The following is a 24232-nucleotide window of genomic DNA, read 5'->3' as shown; positions in this document are numbered from 1 at the left end:
TTAGAGTACTGAATGGAATTTAATGGAATATCAGTAATCCTGAGGATCGTTTCATTTATGCACCACAACCTTGCTACTCTTGTGTAAAAGGTCAATAAACAATAAAACAAAACTTTGTTGTTTGTGTTATCATGGTTTTGTTACAAAACTGTTTATTCAAAATGTTAAAGTGGTCAGAAGGTCATTTCTAACTGAATTTGGAAGACTGAAACATTTAAAGGTAAATGCCATTTGTAGTTAGGTTTAACTTTAATTCCATAAACTATCCATCTCAGTCCTGGAATCCCAATTAAGTAAGTGTGAATAACATCTCCACCCATCATCATGATCATACTATACTTTTCAACAATTGGAATCATTACATGAGTATTATTGAGTCACTTGACTGACAATTCAACTTTGTAAGCTGACCATGTACATCATACATCTATGCTCTAAGCAAAACTGAAATAGGTATGCAGGGACTTTGCAGTAACATTTGATTATCCTAACTGAGATAGACCCACAACAACTGCAGGATAAGAATAGTACACAGCTTCTCTGAGTGAGTGAGTGAGTGAGTAAGTTAAGATTTAACGTCACATCGGCATTATCTCAGCCATATCGTGACAGCTGCTCTGATGCTCTGCAATATCACTGTACATGTGTGTGGTTCTTTGCCCTTTAGGTCTGGGTCAACAAGAACAACTTGGATATTTCTAGGGTTGCCGTTCTAACACCTGAGTTACTGAAAAAACAAATAGGGTAGTAAATCTGGATTGCAAAGGTTCTAGGGGTGTCAGTTTTGTGTACTGAATCCACACATGCAAGACTCAAGCGATGGGCTTGACAATGGATGCACTTATAATGGAGAATGTGTGTTCCTCTGAACACCTACACCTGTTTTCATCCCCATCATGACGACTGTAGCTTCAGTTCCAAGGTTAACTAGTCTTACACAGCACGAGATGTCAAATAAATCTGTAAAATACGAAGAATATGCTTTATGGAAGCTTTGACCTTGCAATACATGGAGTTAATTTAAATCAAATACATGTCTTTGGATGCCTTGGGTGAAGCACAAATTTATCCTACTCAACAGAAGTTAAGGGACAAAGGTGGATTTCAGCATGACATTTAATTACGCATTGCAAACATATAAAACAGATTTTCCAAGCGTAAATATGGTTAGAATTGGTTAATATGCCCTAAAGCTGCGGACTGTGTGCAAACCATATGCATATCAAAAGCTTTCTGAAAAGCAAGAAATGGTTAAATTTACGTCACGTTTCCCTTCAGTATTTATGTTCCAGTAAATGAAGAAGAAATATATTGTCAATAGTGGATTAACTCATTCAAAAACCAAACTGGATATTTGAAGTTCAAACCAAACAGTAAGTCTTGTATTAATTACTGATCTATATTGCTAGAAGGATATAATCTGTATATCATTTGGGTATTTATACACTGCTTAAACTAGCGGCAATAAGCTCAATATTCCAAGCCTGGGAAATTTAGCTCTTCTTTAGTACTTCATTATAGTGTATTAGTGGGGAATTTCCCATTTTTTCTGTTTCTTTCTTCAATTTCTTCTTCTGTTATTACACCTCCTCGTAAGTCATCACACTGTACACATTTCTCACAATTAACAAAAGTTTGATTGAAGATATAATTCTTGACATGCAGCATCCGATTCTATCTCTGGATTTATATATGTCTAAAATAGGTCAGCCATGTGTATCTTGCCCTAAGAATCCACATAATTTCTTAATTAATTTCTAAAATATTTTACAATGTTTGTCTTGTGATCCTTTAGATACATTTCATGTTAAATATATTTTTCTGTGTGCAAAAATGTGGGAAATATTTTATCAAAGATATGTATTAGGTATTCACAATCACTTGTCTTTTTGAGGTGAGGTGAGGTGAAATTGGGTTTAACGTGGTGCTTGAGAATATTTCGCTCATATGACGACGTGCATGCGTGTGTATGTGTATGTGCGGCTGCCTGTACTAGCCCAGACTAAAGCTGTTTTTTTATAGTGCTAACCCACTGAGATACCATGCCGCAGTGAAGCATGAATACCCCACTCAGACACATTATACTGACCCCGAGCCGACCAGTCCTTGTTGTACCCATTAATGCCGAGCGCCAGGCAGGGACCAACAAGTACCATATTTAAACGTCTTTTGGTATGACGCTGTCAGGGATCGAACCCGCGACCTTCCGCTCTCCGGGCGGACGCTCTAACCACTACACCACGGAGGCGGGCTCTTTTTGAGGGATTGAGTGAGTGAGTTAGGATTTCTAGTCACATCGGCAATATTGCAGCTATATCGTGACTAACAAATTACAAATTCAAAATAAATGCAATTAAATAATACAATAAACTGGACAGTAAAACAAGAAGACAAAGTCATCAATATCCCCCGGAACAGTGCCAACTTTGACATGGCAATACAATATTTATAAGGAAATTACAACATGTGATGCCACAGGTCAGTGATGGTCAACTTGAGTTACTCTCACAAGAATTTGGAAAAGAATGAAAGTTCAGTTGTTGTTTTTTAAAAATCTTGTGAAAGTTTATAATTTTAGATGTAAACGCGACAGACATGTGTGTAACCCAGAAAAGGCACATCTAAGGATCATGCCTGGCATGCATATCAAGTTTGGTAAAGCTTTTCTTAAAGATTTCCACGGACAAAATGAATTCTTCTTAGAGTCACAGTTCAAGTCACGTTTCCATGGAAACCACAAAAAATACAATTCATATCAGGGTCTAACCCCCAAAAGGCACATCTAGGGATCATCGTTGACATGTGTACCAAGTTTGGTTAAGCTATCTAGCTAAGCTAGGAGATATGCTTCGGACAAAGTGTGAGTGAGTGAGTGAGTGAGTTAAGATTTAAAGTCACATCGGCAATATTTCAGCCATATCGTGACTAAAACTAGTTCTAAATTCATAATACATACATATAATATATAAAACCCTGTCAGCAAAGGACAGTAAAACCACTAGGTTATCACAGATTGAGTTAAAACTAGCTAGCAGATATCTGTAAAAGTACAAAACTATTTTTGGACAATACAATGTAAAAATGGGCTATAGATCGCCAACAACTGAAGGTGGATCACCATACTAGGAACCATGGGGACTTACAGTACTTTTGCTACCTGCATGGATCCTAGCTGGATTTACACCATCCCTTCAGCTGCTGGCGATTGTAGGAAAATTCAGCCAACAGTTAAAATAACAAAAATACTACGATTAAAATGTGATAATTTATATTTTACTTTGAAAGTTTTGGGGCTTACGTACCCGGACAAAGTGTGACGGACGCACGGACGGACGGAACTCGTTTCTATACCCCCAAAATTCGATAATGGCTAGATTATCACAGATAGAGAATTAACACTAGCATGTAACTGTAAAATTTTATGAACAATGCAATAACATATATTAACTGGCTAGAGATCACCAGCAACTGAAGGTATGTCACCATATTAGGGACGATAAGGACTTACTTGTCTTTTTGAAAAGTCTAACATTAAACATCAAACAGTTATTTTGAAAGCATTTTGGTTTCTGGTTAATTGTCTTGGATCTTTTGCAGTCTTGACTAGAGATTCACCAGCAGCTAATTGCAAACACACTGTGATCAATATCATGTCCAAATGCGTTTCCTAATGGCTCTGTATTAAAAGATTGTTCATTTCTAAGTTGTTGTTTTTTTAAATCGTCACTTCTACAGTTCTCTCAAACTTCACTAAAAAACACTTTACATGCACATGTTGTTGTGTTGCACGTGCTGCATCGTGCTGGTTTGTTCACGTGCCATCTCAGTTGGCTTTAAGGACATGTGACCTGAATGCCTTTTGTTCAGCAGATGAAAAGATTCGAAGACATCCGGATTACACCACAGATGCAGAGATGCCAACCCCAAATTGGTGCAATTAGGAATCTGAGCTCCCTAAGATTGAAAAACTTAGGAATTTTCCCAACAAATTAGGGATCCCTATAAATTGCAGTTTACACACACAAAAAAAACCAGTTCACCTACCAATTTACTCGTTTAATTCTCTGTATGTTGCACTTTTAATTTTTCTCAGTGTCTCTTGTGGCAATTGTTGCTGGACAGCATTTGGATATGCTAATGAATGACACTTTGGCACCATCAATGCCGAGAGAACCTCGACACTTAAGTTGGGTCTAAACTCTGTTTTGTTCTTTCTCACAGAACTGAAAACCCTTTCACAGTCAGAATTTGAATGTGGTAAGGTAACAATATCCTTCATCACCTTGCACAGATGACTATACTTGACACAACCATCATCATTTTTGAGCTGACCCATCTTATGCCAAGCCACATCAATCCTCTCTTCTTTCAAAATTTCCTCTGTGAGTGGATCATCTTGGTATCTGTGAAATTTAAGTTCCATTTCAGCACACACTGAAATGGCACTGTTGTCAGTCTGATCATCACTGCCCACTTTAGGAAATCTCTCAAGAAAGTATTTCACAGATGCATAGTTAGCAGACCTTCTGAGATGTATGTCTGCAACTTCTGCAGGAAAAAGTAACTCATCTCTAAATGGACATTTCTGCACAACATATCTGCAGGCTATAGTAGAGAGAAATTCAATTCCTCACACTCTTGAAGAAAGTGTCTTGGTCACTTGACGATAACTCCGAAGCTTCTGACATTTCATTGAAGTACTTTTTGGTATATGTCCCTATCATTACTTCTTCTCTTCATCCCGATGTTTTCTTTCACTAAAGTGAACATCCGACAGTGTTTTGGCCTTGGACACTCATACCTGATACATACAGAGATGCTACTTTTCTTTTAAGCTTCATTATGTAGAAACACATTCACTTGATCAAATACTGGCAATGTTGGTTTTAGAAACAAACAGTGTTAGAACCCAATTTTAGAATCCACTTCGTATTCGTTCTAGTCTGGTAATCATAGCACAAGTTTCTGGTCATTTGTTGCTTTCATATTTTTCTCACACTGCTTAGATTTGTCAGGTTTCACTGTAGTTTCATTTTCTTTTTGTTTTCCATCTTCTTACTCTCCTCTTTAGTCTGTCCCTCTTTCACAAGTCTCATTTTGTCACTTTTCTCTCTGGTTTGGACTTTATGGATACAAACCTATCTGCTTCCTTTTCACTTCTTTTCCTTTCACAGGTTTGGTTTTGTCCTTTTCTTTCTCCATCTTTGTGTTCTTGGTTTCAGGTTCATCCTGTTTGTTTACTGATAACACCAACTTTATCCTTGTTTGACTTTTGATCATATGATTCTGGTTCCAGTTTTCCTTTCTTTTCTTTTTACTTGACAAAGATTACATAGAAACTCGTAGAGGGAGTGCTTAAAATATGCAACAACTGCAGACAGGTGTTACAATAGACGAGAAATGCACGAACCAAGAGACAGCCAACGAGTTGACACATGCTTTAATATTTTATGTTGCTTTACACCAAAAAGGTTCTGAAAGTGATTAAGTTCTTTTTGACGTTTCGAACTTTTATGTAAGTAAAAGTATATCAATTAGAAAGTCTTCAATTTATACGGGCAATTCTTTTCCTGCATGTCTGACAGCCAAATGAATTAGGTGGCATGCACACCCTTGAATGTAGACACTTTCATGCTGTTTTCTGATAAATGCAGAGGACTCCTTTGTGGATACCTGTCATGCACTGGCATTGTCACAGCTGAAGCTGATACAATTCTCCCAGCTGATATTTCGCTGAGAAAGTTCTCTATTCAAAACATTACACATGTTTTCCCCAGTGAAAGATTCCTCCTCACATTTAGACACGGGCAGCAGCAAGCATACAACCACCCCTGCCTTATCATCAAAGTATCTAACCACTACAGGATATAACTGAGATATTCCATCATCATTACTGCCATCAGTGGCCAAAGAAAATGGTGTATGAAAGGGGTCAGCAGAATTTGTACTTGATGTTTCAGCTGCTAAAGTTTTCATAATTGCAGTAGTAGTCTTTGTTCGTCCACATGCATACGTTCTGCAACTTTGCTGTCTGGAAACATTCGTTTGGGGCATACTTTATCATCCGTAGCTATTGGCAAGTTACTATCAAACCGTGAAATATGTTTGCGGTTTTGTATTGGTCAGTAAACCAAACCGGTTAAGGAACGAAACTTTTCAATGCCGATCCTCTTAGCGATCCTTATACAATTGAAACCGGTTTGCAGTACTCGGCAGCAGTGTTTGTGAATGTTAAGTGAATAGAAAAAACAGTGTGTGGAATTTATCAGGCAGCCTACTAACTTCCGGATTACTTTTCTTGTTTAAACAATTCGAGTACATTTGTAAATATAGTGTTCTATTCATGTAATTATCTTTATTTATAGTCAAATATGATCCTAGCCCTCCAGTAAGTAAGACTATCTATATCTTTTGTTATATTTAGAAGAAAATCGGAATGAATTTGACTTTGTCGGAATGGCGGAATCGACACGCATTTTTCGGGATGATTCCGATAAGTTCGGGAGGGTTGGCATCTCTGCAGATGAATCTGCATTCATGTCATTCATTTAACAGTTCAAATAGTTTACCTCCGATTTTTCCAGTCCATTTTCCGATTGTGTTTCATTGCCTTTTCCAGGTACATGTACATGTTTTAACAAAGACCCCCGTCCTATTCAACATTCTTCAGAACTAAATCATAACCAGGAATTAGAACCCGAAAATATGTGTCATTTTTAGCCCGTGTCTCGAACAGAATATAAAGCCTGCCCAGAGAGTGGAAGACTTGTAGTTCTTCTCCCGGTCGCGCCATAACATACTTGTTATCCAGTCTTACAGGTTAATAATCAGTCTTGTAGCAAAGAATGGTGTAAATAACCATAGGGGTAAAGGGATTCTAAAGTCAGTTTCTTTGATTAAAAATGAACAAAACGTTGGTAAAAAAAAAAGTGACTGCAGGGAATCAGGGTTTTAATAACGAGTGATCTAAAGATGACAAATCCCCCACTGAACAGTGCCCAATGTGTTATTGCATTGTTCATGGTCTTGTACACCACATTCTTCAACTTTGTACTGACAACGTGGTAAGCGCAAGACGAGAAATCATGTGGCTGGATATTCTAGACATATTCGGTGTAGACACATATGTTCTGTTAGACAATATAGAACAGAGAACGCTGACCGAAGTGCTGCTCGGACGTTACACTTATGACATTGACACCATACAACTGCTGCTACTGGTTGGACAGTTTGCTTCTGGGATCGACTGGTCCAGTTTCACTTTCTAAAGACTCCAATGAATAAATCATAACATTTCAACACTTGTGGCTAACAACTTAAGCTTTTAATATTCAATTAATTTTGTATCTCCAAATCTGGAAGAATTAAATAAACCTACCTACCTACCCTAAACCCCCACAGCTTATAACAACAAAGTTCATGGTCCAGTGCACTGCTAATCTCCTGCCTGTTACCTATTCCATACAATTGACCAGCCCAAACACTTAGATATTAACAGAATGATTCTAATGAGCAACAACAAGACAAGCGTTTGAGAGAATGGTTTTAATGGATGACAACAAATATATTTTAACAAAAACAGTTCAATAATATTTAACTTAAGGTTTAATTAACTTCAATAAATATAACAACATATCAAATATCACGTTCCATGTAAGTACATTGTTACATTTACTTAAAGTAAAACTTGATTTTTGGGACTAAGTGCAAATCGTTTCCATGGAAACCGAGAAAAATAAAACTGGCAAAAATCTGTAAAAGGAAACGGCACCACTTCAAAATCTGTTTGATATATCTGCCAAGTTTTGTTGAAAGATATTGAACGGTTTTCGAGTTATGCTCCGGAAAGAAAATGATTACGGACGGACAGACGAGGGGTCGACTATATCCCACCGCATCACATGGCGAGGGATAAAATAATTATACTTCAGACGGGGGAAAATAAAATTGTCTGTTACAAAAAATACACTGTTGCAAGGAATTTCGTTGAAGAAAATGAGGATCCTAGTTCTCATGTATAAATTATCAAGTCTCCGGATCCTAGTTCTCATGTATAAATTATCAAGTCTCCATACAATTATACATGTCAGGTCAATGTATATTTCCCTTTTTTACCTTATTGAAATGGTCGTATCCTTTGTAAGCCGATGAAAATAGAGAACAACTTCCACGGAACACAGTACTGACAAATGACGCGCTTTATTCGACAAAATGGAAAACAATGACTGAAATAGGTACTTCATCATTTGTCGTTGTATTTACTTTTTAGGGGTGACTGCCGGGGAGACCCGAAATGATCAGAAGACAGGAGTGCATTCTTGCCACGTTGACCCATATGAATCCAAACCTTTCTCCTGCCTAAATCTGTCTTTTCATTTGGAAAACGGAAAAAATTGTGGCTCTTTCTATTGTTCAATGACGCCGCGCATGCCCAGGCAACACAATACACCATTGCACCATTTACAAAAACCGACAGAAAAAGTAAGATTTGTATTTCTGTAGAGCCTAGTCTAATGCAATATTGGGCCCGTAAACTAGGTCATGGCACTTTGCGAGACCTTAGGTTGTTTAGTACTTCCGGTTACAACAACGTTTTACGGCAATGGCGATAGAACTTACAAGGGACATGTCCTGGCTGATCTTACTCGATACACTCTGTTCGAATCTTGCTATGACATGCAACCGGCTACAAAACTCTTGGACAATGTTGCATAAATAGCACGTGTATATATCTGCCAAGTAGCTGCAGAGTTGTCAAAGCGTCTTCAGGCTGGCCTATTCATTAGTCGAGGTAAGTTTATTGTTTTCTTTGTATAAATCAACCATAATAGGTAGAGTGAGGATGAAATGCTATGTGTGCAGAACGGCGAATAGTTTGATTGTATTTGGTACTATATAGTAGGATTTTGCAGTTGTAAATTTATGATCACTTACGTTATTCATCATAGCTAAGACGCATGTACACGCATTTACGTCTTTGATCATAACAAACATCCATTAATTCATTCTGAGCCCTTTCCTGTCAATCGGAGGTGTCGTCGAGCCCAGAGAAATCGCTGACGTCGATGTAATGGCTTCAAAATGGTTCCGCGATATTGTCGTCGAACACGAAGGTGAGCAGCTCGCAGCCGGTTTCGGAAAGTTTGTGCCGACAATCGACCTCTTAAACAACTCATTTGTGGTTCCTGTAGTCGTCCAAAACGGCTACGGAGGTGACGTAACACAATTTGACGGTCCTCCACCTGTGACCTCACACGTGGTCGACCTGGCCATGGGCGATGAACAGTGGTGCCAGTTTGTTGCAGTCTGTAAATCATAAACAGTCCGACGGCTGCACCCCACTGTCCTTGCAACGTCACTTACTGACGTTCCCGCTTCCAGCATGCCAACTTTACGTTCACGCTGCACATTTTAGAGGCGCGGCATAAGAATTGGCTGTTTTCACTTTGTACAGGTGATGGGAACACGTGCAATGACAAGTTCATGTGACCAATGGCACGTGAAAAACACGTTGTTAGCACCATTGTGGGGTGCACGATGTTTGCATTGACTTAAATGTGCATCGGTGAGTTTTTTCTTGAGCCAATACTTAGGGATTAATATTATGATACCCGAAAACTGTCAGCTATAACAATTCATATTTTATTTACAAATCCTCCAAACCATTTAATTTGTACTTGCTTAACTGCACTTAAAGAACAATAAACAATTTTAGAACCATCCAGTAACTCTTTTTAAAGGTCATGATAACTCATTAAATAAAAAATCCTTTGTATTTACCAGATGTCAAGCCTGAAAAAATACTGTAACAGTATAAACAAGAATATTTCCATGGTCACCATGGAGATTCTCACTGAATTTTCCGAGACTCCCTGGGCGTTTCAGAACACCGTGCTGTATTGCTGATGACAAGCGTTTCCTGTTCAAGCAGGTGTCCATAGTATCGTGTATAGGCATTTAGTACGTTTACATACAACTAGTGCTGTTACTTCATTGGCAATGTATTGCTTGACCACCAGATGTTCAACGAAATCTGTTACAGTTTGTGTTTCGCTTAATGTCAATGTGTTGATACAGATATCTACTCTTTCCTCTCTCTCTCGCCCTGAACACGTGAATCTGATCCAACTGCAAAAACATTATAACATTATAGCAAATATGATAACTTCTAAAATACAAACAGTTCCTTAGAATATTGACATCAAGATATTATTGATAAATTAAGCATGTACATGTTAGGTTTAAATAAACATATTACATCATAACAAAATGCTAAATGGGGTTGTAATGATCAAGCTCATATTACGGTATAATTATCATTATTTACACAACATTACATTATTATTTAATTTATTACATGAAATTCTTTCATAACTGAACCTAAACTTTCACTGCACATAAAATTATTTTCTGGATAAATCCCAATTGCAAGATACTTTTTTTTTTTATTAACACTGTCTCTCCTAAATGGTTTTTGCACAACTTGAAGACAACATCATTAATATCACCCCCAAAATCACAAAATAGCCAAAATGTAAGTAATGTGTTTTTTCTCATCCGTCTCCATCGGTCACAAAAGCATTTTTGTGAGGTTCCAATGAATTTTACATTGCATTGCCCGACTTGTTTTCAGTAATAAATCAAGATTTACCCGCAGATTCGCTGATAGTAGGATGAGTGTGGAAGCGATGTCGTAAACGTTATGCTCAGTTTTGTATACAGTAAGCTGACAGGGCGGAAGTGTCATGCTTTCTGTGGGATTGCCCGTTCCCGATTTCTGGTTATCCGTGGGAACCTTAATGCTGCAGGTAACCGTGACCAGGTGCTAGTCCCCGAACTCTCAGGAACCAATCCCAGAATTTGCAGGATCTTGGTGTTGCTTGGAAATTAATTTCTAGTGACTTGACACTCTGTTTACGCGTTTAAAGATTCTGTAACCACATTGAACCGATTTTTGGCATTGTGATTATTCTCAGTTTATCATATCGACCTTAACAAATAAATGATAGCATCTATACCACATTCTTGTGGTTTTTTAATATATTATTTAATATATGACTGTGGAATTTCTAGTTAGACTCAGTATATGAATGTCAGTTACCAAACTTGGCAGAGAATTTGGAAACCAAATTTGGCGGTTGTGCAATTTCGAACCAGAACTGGTTCTTGAATTATAACATGTCACCGGAAATCTGGTATCGGAAGTAGAGCTTCGCGAAACTTACGGGCCCAATATGGCCGATCTAAGTCACAAATGACGTCACGAATGAAAAAGTCGAGCAGAATATGCATAATGACCAAAGCTTCAGACAACAGAAACTGTTTTCGCGATTGAAATATGCATAAAGTACTTTTGCATTAAAAATTGGGGTACATGTTTCTGTGACTTCATCTTTCACTTAGTCAGTTATTGCAATTTTCGAGTATTCTCTTTAAACTTCTTTTTAAACCTGGGATCTATACGAAAGACTACACACCACCACGACCTTAAATACGTGTGTTATGAACACATGTTGCATACATATAACTTACGAGTTTATTATTAAGATATAAAAGGGCTCAAAATACGTACTCGGGAAGATGTTATACGATATTAGGTTACCTCGAGTGTAAACACACAGCATGAAGGGCAAAGGACAATTCGTCTACAGCGAAACTCTGTTGGGATTTAAAGGCAAAGTCCTGACAAAAAAACATATGAATAGAAAACTGAAAATTATGTGATCTCGAAAAAGAAAGGTATGTCTCTCCTGTTCTACAGTCCTACAGTTTCACCGGCCTCAGACAATTTGCATATGAATATTCCAACAACACTTCATTTTTAACAGCTGCCGAAGGTGGCGCAAAATTACTCTGCTGTAAGCTGAACACTCGATATCTGCTACACGCATACTATAGAGACCTTACCTTTTTCAAACACATAATATTTACATAAAAATATCATATATGTCCCATGATGCATCATTAACGGGGTTAAGGTTCACAGCGAGAAGCTCACAACTGACCACGCCCACGGACGGAGACCTTGCGTTGAAGGCGTTGCAAGAAGCCTTTCTGAGACACATGTTGGCACAGTCGAGTTTCCCGATGTTTTCATGACTGGCGATGATGTAGTCAGGTTCTCTGGCCCCTGTGCTCTGACGACTGAACACGACAGATGACTCTGAAATATATTCAGATGTAAGTGGCAGAAGCAATAACTGAGAATAAAATCTGACTACCCTTTATACAGGCATGACATTTTCAACCTGCTACGATGGATGTAATTGGACGACGATTTTCCATGCATCTATTCGCCTTTCCGAAAAGTGTTGTTACCTCCCTTCGAACAGTAATTTAGAGTTAAGTCCCCTTAACGTCATCCACTTTCGCCGAGTATTCTCAGAAAATGGCGTCTGACATCAAGTTTAACAATTTGATAAAATGAAAGAAAAGGAGTTACGTCACTACTTAAGGGAAAGAAATCAGAAAACTGGAACTAAACCAGAACTGTTGGCGAGGGCTAAAGGGGCATGTGCTCTACGTCAGCCAGTATTCAAGCTAGCAGACCTCAGGTACACAAACATATCGCACCAAATGAATATGCTGTGCCAGAGCCCTGTACATTGTTAACAGAATGGACTGAATCTTTTGATTTACTGCCAGATTTCTCTGAAAATGAGATAATATAATTATACGGTGTTCAGCAATTGTCGCACAACAGATTCTAAACCTATGCTTGCTAAACGTCAACTGAAGGCCACCATTGTCTATGAAGACCACCATGTTCACAGCCTTCAGCTACACAACCTCAGTGATCACTGCACATGGGTACTGTGTGAAGCCCATTTCTGGTGTCCCCCGCCGTGATGTTGCTGGAATATTGCTAAAAGCGGCGTAAAACCAAACTCAGTCAGTCAGTGATCAATGTGATCATTTGTTTGTACGCTGCAAGGTGATTCCGTCATTACTAAGTGCCGATCCAAAGCAGACATCGGACCATGCAGTTTGAGTAACTATCTCGAAGGTCACCGGGCACTGGCGAGGTGTACTTGTGCAGCAGTGTATGTTTCGTGTATTGATTTTATTTCTGCAATGATGTCGCAATGTTCTGGGATTCCCTAAAATATATTTTTTATTATTACCCATCTATTTAAACTAAATATTGATGATGCAAAGTCATTATTGTTTTAAGAATAAATTCTGGTGTCCAATGTGATTTAGATTAATTATAGTGATCCTCCATATAGCTCACAATATAAACTGGATCTGTTAGGTTTATGTCGTGTGATGGTTAAATTGTTTTTCAACATTGACAGAACTGCCAATCTGCCTATTGTTCGAATAATTTCTATAATATGCTCACTGCTCAGATTCGATATTAGACATTAACAGAAAAAAACCCATCATAGCATTAAGACAAAGTATAATCTACATTATTTCTATCATTGTTTCACCGCTGGTGAATCATGTAACCATGCGTCGCCCCTACTGCACGCTCTTGCTGAAGTACCACAGAAAAGAAAGAATGGCTTGCTCTCCTGCACCTCCATATAGTGCAAGTGGGAGATCCCGAGGAAACGAAACCTGCAACATATGAGATCAGATGATCTAAAACTGATGGCATGTAGTAAAAAGAGTATTTAAAAAAAATATGATGCCCATCCTGATGCTACAGGGCACCATGTTTCTGACATAGTACCTATGTCTGCCAACAGTAATATGCCTAAAAGTAAAATTACGTTTTGAAGGTTTCTTACCGAACTGATCAAAGATAATCTATCCAATGTGGTTTTGCTGTTAATACAAGATCTATTACTGAACACTCATCAGAATTTGCCAAAGAACAACCAAAGCTTCCATCAGTTGATGTGTGCATACCTTGTTTTGTTGAATCTTCAAAGTGCCAAAGTATCTTTCAGGGATATTTTTCCTCTTTAACACGACAAGATGCAATTTTGATAGAGAGATTAACAAGAGGTCAATATGATTCTGCTCATTGGACGCAAGCTCGATATGAGAGGATTACACACAGTGTGGAAAAAGTATGTATTAACATACACCAGCTAAGCTTGCATGTGATCTGAGGGCTATCATGGTGGATTCAGCAATCGACACACAAGATGGGGTATACCCCATGAAGCTGCTGCTCGGAAACAGTATGTGTTAAAGATGTCAACTCTTCAAAGTTTCACACTGAGGACTTTTTGTGAACCCAGACCACCCTACCTTGCAACTAGCCCGGCTGGACTTGTGTCAAGCAGAGATTGTATCATTTCTGATAATCAAAAAGATGTACTTGAGATTAAATGCCTTTTAGTTTTCAGAGACTTGACGCCAGAAGATGCTGCAATGCATTCACGGTTCGTTTCCACCCTGGTGAATGACAAATTAAAACTGAAAGAAAACCATGCCTATTTGTTCAAAGTGCAAGGACAGATGGCTTTGACTAAACGACGGTGGTGCGGCTTCGTAGTGTCGACTCTCAAAGTCATTTCAATAGAACAAATATTGTTTGATGAAACCAAGTGGAATGCAATGACAAAGAAATTAAGTGAGTGAGTGAGTGAGTTATTATTTAACGTCACATCGGCAATATTTCAGCCATATCGTGACGAGAACACTTGACATTAAAATAGAATATATATCAAAGAAATTAAGTGGTTTCTATCAGACAGCCATTATTTCAGAACTGTTTACAAAGCGTGTTAATCGAGGTGTTGCACTGTACTGATGAGTTTCGGTTGTTAAATCATAAATGTTTACTAGTTTGTAAACACGTAAGTCAAAAAGTAAACTTCCAGTCCTGAACAGTTTATGATTTTGTTATGTGTTAAATGCCAAGCATTTACTGGCTGGTAAAAAGATAAATAAACGTAACAGCTCAACCAAAATATAAACATAACAGTTCAGCAAATAAAAATATTTTCGTCATACTCTTTCCAAGAAATTATAGATAAGTGATTAGTCACTGTTGATCATACATTTTTCATAAAATATATACATACACTGGTTCGAAAAGGAGATGACATTGTAAATACTTTCAATACATGCATTTCAATTTGACTCAATATTATTGCTCATGAATAAATGATCCTCCGAACAGAGTGTTGTCATTGTCTTCTTCGTTTTCAGTCAGGGGAGGATATAAGGGAGGGTGTAGACAGGTTAAGGCATTACATATTTTCCAGATCTTGTTCACACTGCTAGGAATTCTTATTGGAATGATGCCCTGTAAAATTATGAAAAATGTAACACATTCCACGTTTAACACGTCTTTCCTACGGAAGCGTAGTAGGGTCACAGTGAAATTTGTTTGTGTCACTATCTCCTACTTAATATATCCTATCTCCTACGTAGTACTTAATATATCCTTTTTAAGGTTCGGATTATGAAGTGTGGCTATTAAGTTGAGAAATGTTTGGCAATGCAGGACGTTAGATAGTAGAAATGCAAGTCAGTGAATATCCATGACACTAACTCAGTGTTACTGTACAGTGTTATTGTGTGCGTGTATTACCTTAGGGTGACGTGGACCTTGTTCAAATTGCAGTTATGGAGGTTTGAGTATGGTTATGTTTGATCTACCATGCATACACACACACACACACACACACACACACACACACACACACACACAAACACGGGGGTGGGGTGGGGGTGAACCTCTGGTTACAACACGTTCTCCACACGTTGTTGCTTGTCTTCAGATGGGGCTAGGTTGGATCGGATAGAACGCTATTTTGCGGTTTGTTTTTCCATGATTGTTTACAGGTTGACTTGACTGGGGTGGAAAAGCGCTGAGTGCGGCGTAAAGCAATACGAAATTCAAAAAGGCAAATAATTGTCATTATAGTTATGTGTATAAGTATAAGGGAATAAGTATGCATAGTTTGCCACCGATATTTTAAGATACGTCTGTGCACGCAGACTCATGTGCAACAACCTCTGAAAATATCCAACGCATAATAGTAAAGTGTAACAAAGTGCAACTAAATGCAACGCGTAATAGTAGAGTGAGTGAGTGAGTGAGTTTAGTTTTACGCCACACTCAGCAATATTCCAGCTATATGGCGGCGGTCTGTAACTAATCGAGTCTGGACTAGACAATCCAGTGATCAACAGCATGAGCACCGATCTGCGCAATGGGGAACCTATGACATGTGTCAACCAAGTCAGCGAGCCTGACCACCCGAACCCGTTAGTCCCCTCTTACGACAAGCATGGGTTACTGAAGTTCAATTCTAACCGGACCTTCAATTCTGACCCGGACCTTCAATTCTAATCCGGACCTTCACGGGTCCGTAATAGTAGAGTAAACTAAACGCATGACAGTAAAGTATAACAGTCAGTCCAACACATGATGACGCAAACACATGATCTAATAGTGAGGAAACAGTAGACTCTAATAGTAAATGAAACACGTGATAGTATACTCTAACAGTGACTGAAACAGCAAACAGGGGATTGTTTGCGTGTCTGGGGATTTAAGTCGACCATTTCAGATTAATGTATATTAACATATATCGATCATGTCCTATAGGAGATATTAAGTACTACGTACGTAGGAAATTGAAAGATGATGTATAAAAATATAGTACATCTGGGCCATCTATACCTAATATATGGCATTTGGACCTGTGCTGCCCACTCAGGAGTTGATTCATCAGTTGTCTGTATCATTGCGCTAAGTACTACTTTTGACTGGATCTAAAGATATCAAGAATCCATCGTTGGTTTGTGTGCTGCGACGTCTAACCTCAGTCTTGTCAGTCTGGGTCGACACATACCGGACACCGCTGATGTTGGCTTCAGGTACAGCGCAGTAGTCATGTAGCATTACTTCATTTGTAAAATAACGTTTTAATGGCTCATATTTATGTTTGATTTTCAAGAAATTCTATCATTGAAAATTGAAATAATTAAATATAATATCTGTAAATTAGTATATTAAGTGGACATTATTTTCCCATCTAAACTGTTATAGGTGAAGTATATATGTTAACAAATTTAGTATTTAGAAACTTTAGAAAGTCATTCCCTGAGGTGGAAACAAAACATGGAATATGTACAATAACTATGATCAGAGCAATACAATATTGCTGACTTTGATCACGTTGATATGCAATATTATTCATTGTTTTATTAGAACACTATGTTTATGAGAACAACCATGGACAGCAGACACACGTGAAATATCATTATGTAATGTACAGTAAAATGTAAGCATACCTTTCACCCTGGCTACCATTTGTAGGTGATTGTTCCTCAGGATCCTCAGGGGCGGTGGGGTAGCCTAGTGGTTAAAGCGTTCGCTCGTCACGCCGAAGACCCTGGTTCGAGTCCCCACATGGGTACAATGTGTGAAGCCCTGTTCTGGTGTCCCCCGCCGTGATGTTGCTGGAATATTGCTAAAAGCGGCGTAAACCTAAACTCACTCACTCACTCGCTCAGGATCCCCATGATCAATATAACATGGTTCAGTATCAGGTTCAGATGCGGCTTCCTTGTTATCACTGCTCGAGCAAGGTTGGTTAATTTATAATAATTTAAGTGAGTGATTAATCAAACCCATAATAGTAAGCAATGTAATTATCCTGAGGAGATCAATACAAAGGCATAAATACACTTCATTATCTTACCATTAAGAGGACTTTATCAAACCACGATTCTATTGAAATATCGATAATCGAAATTAGGTTATTTATCATTTACCATCAATTATTATCAAATAGTAAGTGTTAAATGTATAATTTGCCCCATCGATTTACCCCTGAAACTACGGAAGGTAAAGCAATGTTGCTTCTCCATGTTAGTTTCTAATTTCTATGATGTTGGTGACAAATACACAGACCTCGCTGGTCAAATGGAGTCGCTGCAGTAAACTACTCAGCGGAAGTAGTAACACCCAACTGAAGTTTCAAACCAAGAACGGTAACACTGTTTTGACATGAGTTTTCGGAAAGGCGAATACTTTGTGGTGATGCTTGGTGATTATTTTATAGCACAAAACAAAACAACGCTGAATGCGTTTTCCTCATGCACAAATATATGTAATATATCATAAAAGGAATACATTTCTCATAAGAAATAACAGATCAAACATTCATCAAAGTATATATAATGTGTTGAGACACTTGGACGTTGAGAGACTTCCAGCGGAAGGTGTAGAGTAGTAGCTCAACAGATCGGATGTCAACGCACAACCAGGGCACACTGGTGGCACCGCTGCTGTGAAACTCAGCATGGGGTTAAGTATCAGCTGAATTATTAGTTTTGTATAGCTAAATACTTAGTTTAGTGTCCCAAATGCTATCTAAGTAGCCCTGCGTCAGTTAGCTAGTGTAGAGTACATGTAGTTTAACATATATGTTTAGTTAGATAACCACGCCTGAATTGACGGTGTGCCAGCGCGGGAGAGCCGAGCCAAGGGTAATGGGGCTTTACATTGCCTTGCTGGTAGTTACCTGGATGGTTTACAGATCGCACGGGACTTAAATGATACTGGATGAACGATCGAGCTTGGTGTAGGTCATATATTTTTAGCCCCGAACATAGTCGTATCCCATACCATATTGTGCGTGATTGTGATCAAGGTGGTAAAAGTATAACCTCGGCCTTGATTCACTAAATACAGATAATTATCATATTGTGATACCTGGATAACTATTCACCAAGATGGCAAAAGCAGATACAGGGCCGTCCTTAGTAGACTGGTGTCTGGGTATGAAAGCATGAGCATCGATCTACGCAATTGGGATATGATGAGGTGTCGACCAATTCAGCGAGTCCAACCACCAGATCCGGTTAGTACCCTTTTACGAGTTTGCTAAAGACCAATTCTAGCCCGGTTCTTCACGGGTATCATTCGCTAGGGTTTCGTGTAATACTATGCTTCCATTTTAGTAAAGCTGGTATACTGAATCTGCTTTCTTAAGTACAAGTGAAGTCAACTGATCATTCGCTAGGTTGGTTGGTTGGGTTGCTATTTGACGCCGCACTCAGCAATATTCCTAGCTATATGACAGGGGTCTGTATATAATAGGGTCTGGACCAGACGATACATTGATCAACATCATGAGCATTCAATGCAAAAATCGCCTTGATACGACAAGCATGGGTTGTTGAAGCCCAATTCTAACCCGGAGCTTCATGGTATTCATTGGCTAGGATTTCCTTACCGCTGCATGTGTCATGCAAAGATGTTCCTCTGACCACAACCTCGCACAAAGCTAAAGACTTCACTCCGGGATTGTATTTGACGATTCTGACGTAACGTCCAATAGCGTTGAGGGCACAGGTCAAGTCTACCGTCAGACCGCTGCCTACAGTGCCTTCATGCCAGTAACAGAGTTGGAGGCCAGAGTTGTTGCTGGTCATCGGGTCAGAAGTATGGACCTCCACTGTGAAGTTGGTTAATCTGTCGTCTGGATGGAAGAAGAATAATTTGGATAATTTAGCTGATAAACGCAGATGCCGAAACGGATCTGTACTTGGCTATTCTGACCTATAAATAGCGTTGACTGCACAGGTCAAGTCTACCGTCAGACTGCAGTCTACAGAGCCTTTATGCCAGTAACAGAGTTGGAGACCAAAATCATTGCTCAGCTGGTATGGAACTCCAAAGTAAAGTTGTTTAACCTGGTGTCCGGGTGAACATTAGGATATGTTCTAAAACTTTAATTATACAATTCACCCCGTTCAACGCGAGGTAACTGTACTAGAAAATGCTGTACCATGAACAGATGTGAAGGAACATCGCTTCCTGAATATGAATGAGAGTGCAGACGAATTCTACCAACCGGTCAACAGACGAATGATATCCTTACAAAACAGTAAAGACGTACGTGAATTGCATTGACTTCAGGATCGGAATGTTTTGGATTACCATTGATCACACTGAATTGCTTTTTCGATGAAAAATGTCTGAACAAACGGATAAGGAAAGACGTACGTGAACTACATTGACTTCAAGATCGATTACCATTGATCACACTGAATTGCTTTTTCCGGTGTATGGTCACAAACGGGAAGGTAGTGTGTGACGGTTTGCTTATAAAAAATGTCAAGTATTTTGTCCGTTTTTCATCTACAGTACTTTCTTTTTCAGTCTAAAAGATTTTTTGCGCATTTTTGTCAGAATGATGTTATTTTATTCTTGCTTTAATTAGCTCTTAATTACCAATTGCTGAACGTAAGTCCCAGCGCATTCAAGGTCAGTTTAAACTTACTACTATTTTTAATCGTAGTATATATGTTCTTTTAATTATGGCTAAATGTTCCTACAATCGCCAGGGGCTGAAGGGATGGTGTAAATCCACCTAGGGTCCATGCAGGTAGCAAAGGTACTGTAAGTCCCCATGGTCCCTAGTATGGTGATCTACCTTCAGTTGTTGGCGATCTATAGCCTGTTTTTATATTGTATCATCCTCTATAGTTAAAGTATTTTAGATTTAATTACTAGTTTTAAATACATATATCTAGTAGATAGTCTAGTAGGTTTTACTGTCCTTTGTCGATAGGTATTTTAAAATGATTACCTTGTTTTCATCGCTATATGGCTGTAATATTGTTGATGCAATGTAAAAATTTAACTCACTCACTCACTATCAATTGCTGAAAACTATATTATCGTTATCATCATGTGTGATATACTTACTTCATGTAATATGTTTAACGGTAATTTAGGCTTAAATCTCTTAGTTTTTATGCAGATAAACGTTACAGGTACTTTCGTGGAAGTGTGTAAACTGTCTGAATGAGGTTTCACTGTAGTGATTTCATGAGGTCTTAGTTAACGAGGCTTCTCTATATACCGAACCCTAGGTGCATTGGGTCATCAAAGGGGGGTTTAAGTAGCGTAAAATTATTTTCCTCCTGAGAGGATACGTAAGTCCAAAAACATTCAAAATCAATTTAATCTCTCTTCTCTTTTTTAATCGTAGAATATGTGTCATTTAATGTATGGCTAGATTTCTCCGAATTGCTAACAGCTGAAGATCGAGATGGTGTAAATCCAGCTGGGGTCCACGCAAGAAGCTAATGTACCCTACGTCCCTAAGGTCTCTAATATGGTGATCTACCTTCACTTGTTAGCAATCTATAGCCTGTTTATATATTGCATTGTTCTCTTTAAATCGTTTTTATGATAACATGCATATGCTCTAGTTTTTATTTACTATCTGTGATAAACTGGTAGCTTTACTGTTCTTCGTCAACAGGCTTTTACTTTCTAATTGTATTGTTCTATAATACAATAATTAATTGTTCTCGTCACAATATAGGTGAAATATTGCCGATGTGACGATAAATATTAACTCACTCCCATTGCATTGAAGTGTAACATTATTGTTGTTTTACTTACGACAACAGTCACCCTGTTGGTGACGGAGACACTTATAACATTGAAGGTCGTCTGGAGATCTACCTGCCACCAGTCAATGGATGGCTCCGAAGCGGTCGCCGTGTGGGTACAACTTCCGGAATGGTAGCGGGTGTTGTTGTTGCCGTCAACAGCTAGCTCTGATGTCCTTCCGTCTCTAGTCGAGCTTTGATCTGTGGGCTTGTTCAGTGCCAAGTTCGGCAGAGTCAAACCTGGACCAAGAGAACGTATTCGTTAAATGTCCATTTAAAAACAGATTTGAAACTATCGTCCAGAGTGCACCTTGAATTATGACTTTTATTGACCTGTTGAATGGTTCTGGGAGTTTGGCGATGAATAAACCAAGTTAGCAGCAAAATGTACTCCTCACACAAAAATTAGCAACAAGTATTTTCAGTGTGATATCTTTATCAATCTCGACAGCGATTTTTGCCTTTGTCTTAGACCTTGGTGGTGTACTGAATCTAATAGTTTTAGGTTGCTTTTGCAGGCTCCACCATATACGATGGAGCCATAATCAAGTTTTGATCGGATGAGTGATCTGTACAGCTGGAGTGTCTTCTGATTCCCTCCCCATTTGCAATTTGAAACTACTTTGAATACATCCAGTGCCTTAAGGCATTTAGTCTTTAACTGTTTTATGTGCGGTAGAAATGTCAAATGTTGATCAAAAACAATACCAAGAAACTTGGCCTCTTTTACAATTTTGATAGGAGCTCCATCCAATACTAAATAGTGGTCCTTATGTGGCTTATATTTTCTGCAAAAATGAATGCAGTTGGTCTTGGCTTTTGAAAATTTAAAACCATTTTCAAGACACCATTTATGAATCTTATTTAGACATAACTGCAACTGCCTTTCAATAGTATTCATGTTTTTACCGCGACAAGAAATATTAAAATCATCCACAAAATGTGATCCATCAATCGGATCATTTAAAACCTTTGATAAACTGTTGATTTTAACGCTAAACAAGGTAACAGACAATATACGTCCTTGTGGGACAGCCTGATCCTGATTGTAATAGTGAGACAGGGTAGAACCCACTCTGTCTGTCTCTCTGAAATTGTCTTTCTTCTAAAACTGAGATATGAATTGGGGTAAACGACCCCTCAAACCAAAGTCATGGAGATCTTTTAGAATTCCATACTTCCATGTCGTATCATATGCCTTTTCAAGGTCGAACAGCAAGTTGTTTATTTAATATGGAATTTTTAATAAAAGATTCTAAACGTACCAAATGGTCGATGGTACTTGGATTTTTGCGGAAACCACATTGAATGTTAGTGATGAGGTTGTTGGTTTCCAGGTACCAAACTAAACGATTATTAATAATACGTGCCATAGTCTTACAAACGCAACTAGTAAGTGATATTGATCGGTAGTTAGAAGGATCAGTATGATCCCGACCAGGTTTAGGGATAGGAATGACAATAGCATCTCGCCATGATGATGGCAAATGACCAGAAGTCCATATATTGTCACCTGTGATAATACAAGGTTTAGGGAGTTGAGCATAGAACTCTCGAATATCTGATTGCTGAAGACAGGATGAGGGTGGAATGTAAAGAGAACATAAAGTGACAACAAAATGCAGAGTAAGCCTAACTGCAACTGCTTGAAGAGGAGTATTAAGTGGGACAGGACTATGGATTATACCCTGCCTCACAATAATTGAAGATCCTCCAGTAGCCTTATGCCCTGGAGGGGAGTAACAATGGTATGATGTATACCGTCGTAAGTCAAAGGTATCAGTTGATTTGAAATATGTCTCTTGCAAGCATAAAGCTGATGGTTTCAAATCTTGAACTAAAAGCTGTAAATCATTCAAATTATTCCTCATTCCTCTATAGTTCCACTGGATTATATTGTGAGAATTCATATAGGGTGTGCTATTGGAGAAAGCTCCCGACCTTTCTTTGTGGGAGAATGGCTCTTGGAGCCGGTGCTCATTTGGGATGACACATCCATGTCATCTAAGATATCGAACCTGTTTAAAATGGACACAATGTCTCTTTGTTCTTTTGGAACTCGTTCACTTCTATTTTGCTCTTTTCAATAGTCAACATTAGCATTTTTCTTTTTAACAGTTGGTGCAGATGTTTGGGTTTCTGATGATTTCGATACTTTTTGTGAGGACGATTTAGAAGTTGTGCCAGAAGTGAGATCATGAACACACATAGGGGTCTGTGTATCACCCAAGTCAAGTCGGTTTGACAATAAATGGAGTGAGTGGAGGGTTTCATCACTTCAGCGTAGGTGGACTTACCGCACAGTCGAGTGTTGCCAGATGGTGTAGGTGAAGCAGCCAACTTCCTTGCTTCTGAAACACTAACATTCTTTTCTGTTTTGATGCGTTGGGCGGCCATTTGAAATTTCTAAATAGTACACTCTTTAGAGGAGGATATGTGTGAACCAGAACAATTCACACATTTTGGTTCTGATGTACATGTACCACTATCGTGATCTTTGTCACCGCAACGAAAACAAGCAGCATGATTTTTACATGACTTTTGTCCGTGGCCGAATTTCTGTCAGTTAAAGCACCTGAGAGGATTAGGAATATACAGATCAATTTTCATAGAGAAGCATCCGACTTTAAGAGATTGTGGCATCTTCGGAACATCAAATGTAAGCATAAAAGTATTGAAAGGCGAATAGACACCATCTTTCTTGAATGTGAAACGCTTCGCCTCAACTCCACCCTGTATTCTTAATTGACTTACTATGTCATCCGTGGAGAGGTCAGCTAGACTCCTACCTCTGTCTCGGATAATGCCTTTGCTGAAGTTGAGAGACTTGTGTGGATACCATTTTACAGGAATGTTTGCAAAGGATTTTGTTTCCATGAGAATTGCTGCTTGTTGTCTC

At 38.6% G+C, this 24232-nt stretch overlaps 1 long non-coding RNA gene across 1 annotated transcript; it reads left to right on the top strand.

Annotated features, from left to right (window-relative positions):
• On the top strand, positions 1-23189 carry LOC124259210. The gene is made up of 4 exons (XR_006893778.1): positions 1-116; positions 6556-6563; positions 20925-20931; positions 23178-23189. It is a non-coding gene; the product is annotated as an uncharacterized LOC124259210 (long non-coding RNA).
• Positions 23190-24232: the final 1043 nt, after the last annotated feature.

This window comes from Haliotis rubra, unplaced genomic scaffold (assembly GCF_003918875.1).
Source record: "Haliotis rubra isolate DU_JTF1 unplaced genomic scaffold, ASM391887v1 Scf713, whole genome shotgun sequence".
In the NCBI taxonomy this organism is placed as follows: Eukaryota; Metazoa; Mollusca; class Gastropoda; order Lepetellida; family Haliotidae; genus Haliotis; species Haliotis rubra.
This window is presented reverse-complemented; position numbering and strand designations above follow the sequence as displayed.